At 34.3% G+C, this 3,732-nt stretch overlaps 1 protein-coding gene and 1 long non-coding RNA gene across 2 annotated transcripts in view; one reads left to right on the top strand and one right to left on the bottom strand.

The window, feature by feature from the left end:
* Nucleotides 1-6: 6 nt before the first annotated feature.
* On the bottom strand, nt 7-2,794 carry LOC109589455 (uncharacterized). Its single transcript, XR_002188707.1, has 3 exons — nt 2,701-2,794; nt 1,352-1,436; nt 7-328 (listed from the first exon to the last, which is right to left on the bottom strand). It is a non-coding gene; the product is annotated as an uncharacterized LOC109589455 (long non-coding RNA).
* Nucleotides 2,795-3,418: 624 nt separating this feature from the next.
* LOC109589454 (uncharacterized) overlaps nt 3,419-3,732 on the top strand; it is a 2,946-nt gene continuing 2,632 nt past the window's right edge. Inside the window, exon 1 of the transcript XR_002188706.1 lies at nt 3,419-3,467. The gene's annotated coding sequence lies outside the window, so the exon portion shown is untranslated. The remainder of the gene's footprint in view (nt 3,468-3,732) is intronic.

Genomic DNA, 3,732 nt, shown 5'->3' with positions numbered 1-3,732 from the left:
GTCTTACATATTCAGATCAGAGAGAGAGGAGAGGAGACAGTGAGTGCCCCCTCGTTCATTCTCACCCAAAGTAACCTCCCAACTCATACCTGTGAACATACACTACAAAACATTTTTAAAAAGGTACATCTATTGCATGGAGTGTACATGTACAAGTATATGTACAGATATAAATGAATTGTATAGTAGACTATGTACATGATAACAGAATAATGATAGTGGAGTGGGTGCCCATTTCTGAGACATGATGATCTCTCTATGACCCAATGACCAGCTTACCCAATCCTTCATAAAGAGCAGATCAAAGATGACAAATCCTCCATGAAATCTTGAGAGAAGAGAGGAACAACAAAAATGAGGGAAGAAAAGAAAGAAGGAGAGAGAGAGATACAAGATACAGTGGTAAGTTTCTCAGCAGTGACAGTAACCAATCACTACATTAATATATTAACAGCATCACACAATCATTATGAATGAAAGGTCAGAGTGTACCCCATTACATCATCTCATTACATTATGTCCAATAAACACACACAATTTCCACACACACACTTAACATACCACACATTAAATCATACCCTCATGGACTCTCAATAACAAAATTACATGTTCCTATTAAAACCTTTGGCCAATAAAAAAGCTCTTATCAGGAGGTACATGTAGCTCTTTTCAAGCAATAAAGTGAACTTTGGATTTGAATTGAATAATGCTAGCCACTACTGCTAATGGGTGGCTAGGATCAAGTTTAACCAGATACACTACAGTGTGGCTAATAATAAATAGGACCCACTAAGTGTTAATGTGTATCATCCTTACATATCAGACAGTAAGCACATGATCACCACATGCTGTCATGCACAGATTGACTCAGCAGCAAAATTGTATACTATATCCCAGTTCAGTTTGGGACGGAAGTGGAAGCAGCTGCGTGAAATTTGAAAAATGTAGTTATGTCACAAATGACATATTTTAATTATATTCATAGATTAAAAGAAGAATTATCAGTTTGCACGCTAGACCACATGTTCTTATGCAAACTATGACATAGATAAATTGTCATAAAACGTCATTTTGGTATGCCATTGGGTTTATAGGGAGAACCTGGTTCTCAGGTTTCCCAAGGGCTGAGGGACCCAAAATTTCCCAGATTTTGATGGACTTTGGCGACTAAGAACCTGTAAAAGTTTCATCTTTATCCCACATTCCTATAGAAAGTTATTCCAGTTTTTCTTGTCCCAAATTTAACTGGGGTATATATTATAGTATTATACATAATAAAATCAATTATTACAAGCACATGAATATTGTGAATTAGATACTAAACACACACACACACTCATTAATGGTATACCTTCTTGTTAAGTAGATACTTGTAAATGTGTCTACAGAAAGGAAGAGACATCATCTCTGAATGTAACAATGCCAAACCAATAACCCTGAGAGAGAGGGAGAGGGAGGGAATAAAAAAGAGAGAGGGATGATGTTAATAAAGTGCTACAAAGGAGAGAAGTGAACGTGTACAGTACAAGAGAGAGAGAAAGCAAAGAAGGAGAAACAGGTACATGTACATTCACTTGCCTCCCTATATTTCTTGGGAGTTACTCTACAATATGTTTTGGCATTGCTTTATAGTAGGGAGTGTGGCATTGTAGACATTCACAAAATATAAATAATTTTAAAAATATGAAAACTAATAATAATCTGATTCTGTGGAAATAATAACAACAATTTTTATTAATTTATTTATAATGATTATACATTAACAGTGATTCATCTCTCTCTCGCAAACTATACTTTTCTGAGAAACATTTTTTGAGTTATGAGCTATTTTAAAAACAGCTAATTTTCAAAAAATACCCAAAGCTATAGTCATAATATTTTCCAAAACATGGCCCTGACATCAGTCAAATCACCCATATCTTTACGTTTTCAGATAGAGATTGATGTACTAAGGCTATGTAACAAGTTTGAACTGATCCTGACAATGTTGTTCATGCAACAACTATTGTTAGAAATGGCAATTTTTCAAAAATACACAAGGCTATAGTCTATGGTTTGTTTCAAACTAAGGTTCAAAAATCAACCAAAATTTCATGAAATTTTCTGATACAATATTGGTGTCCTTATGCCGTGTAGAAAGTTTGAGCTGATTCCAAAAATATTATTTTTAGAGTTATGAGCATTATTTTAAATGGCCAACTTTTGAAAAATACCCAAGACTATGGTTTTCTGCAAAAAAAGATCCCAAAATTAGCCCAAATTCGCATTACATTATCTGATACATATTGATGTACTTATGTTGTGAAGAAAGTTTCAGGTAATTCTGACAAATTTAAAAAAAGGCTAATTATTTTATCCAAAAATGGCTCCAAAATCACCCTAACTTTTTATTACATTTTCCGATACATATTGATGTACTTGTGCTATGTATAAAGTTTAAGCTGATTTTAGATGATGTTGCGTAGAAAGTTTCCGGCAAGCAATTCTGACAAATATTTTTGCAATTAAGAAAAGGGTTATTATTATCCAAAAAGGCACCAAAATCACCCTAATTTTTATTACATTTTCTAATACAGATTGATGTACTTGAGCTACATGTACATTGTATGTAGAAAGTTTAAGCTGATTGCGGCTTCAATTTTTAAAGTTACTGCCATTTCTCCTAGAAATATTACAATATTTACTATTACTATCACTTACAGAGTAGCTGTAAGACACGGTCTTCCTTCCTCCACAGGTAGCAAAGGGGCGGGGTAAGACTAGTCCACCTACTCAACCTATGAAGAATAGTAAATAAATAAATAATAAAATCACATTAATTAATTGTAACTTATGTGAACCATAAAATTCTGAAAATGAGAAAATCAAACACCAAAGTTGTAAAAATTTATAAAGATCCAATTTTGATCAGAATCAGCTCAAACTCTCAGCACAACATAAAAACATGTACCTGTACATTATGTATCAGAAAATTATAAAAACATAAATTTTCCTCAATTTCATTTTTTGGCAAAATTTGACCCATGACCCCGCAAAGACTTTGACCCCATTTTTGAGCAACTTTAAAAATTCGTAAAAATCTAATTTTGATCAAAATTAGCACAAACTTTCTACACAACATAAGCTTGCGTAGCCAGAACCTACTTCATTTCCATCATTTAAACGGTTAAAGTGCATGTATACATGCATCAGGAAAGGTATGCTGGTATTAAAAGAGAAAATTCATAAATTTACCTTTTTTTCTGATCATGGTCACTCATCAATGTTCCTTCTTTATTAATTTTCTTATCAACCCACGCACAAGTCCTTGCACACGCAGTCCACGTGATTCCACGTGTGTAAAATGGTGTCTAACTCATCGTGTCAAGAAAACTTTATACCCCAACTAGTCATGATGATGACACTACTGTCCCTATTGTGTTTCGGGGCCATCAGCCTCCAGTACACGATATTACCTGTATGACCAGGTACAGAGCTTTGGATTTTGATACTGACTATAGACCCCCTGCAGTAGGCGTGGTCAATGTATGTAGGCGTTTCTTGTCGGCCATGTTGGTGTACATGTTTAAATGCAATGACTGCAATAAATAGAGCTTTTTTACTATGATACCTTTCCTCCCTGGAAAATTATGATGCCAGGTAGCAGACTACCAAGAAAAATCTCCAGTATTAATGGATTGGATCCTAATGAAACCTTGAGAAGTGATTGGCTTAGATGATATTGACTTCAGT

This window comes from Amphimedon queenslandica, unplaced genomic scaffold (assembly GCF_000090795.2).
Source record: "Amphimedon queenslandica unplaced genomic scaffold, v1.1 AMPQUscaffold_11299, whole genome shotgun sequence".
NCBI classification, from domain to species: domain Eukaryota; kingdom Metazoa; phylum Porifera; class Demospongiae; order Haplosclerida; family Niphatidae; genus Amphimedon; species Amphimedon queenslandica.
The sequence above is the reverse complement of the archived record's forward strand: the minus strand, read 5'-3'. Positions and strand labels throughout refer to the sequence as shown.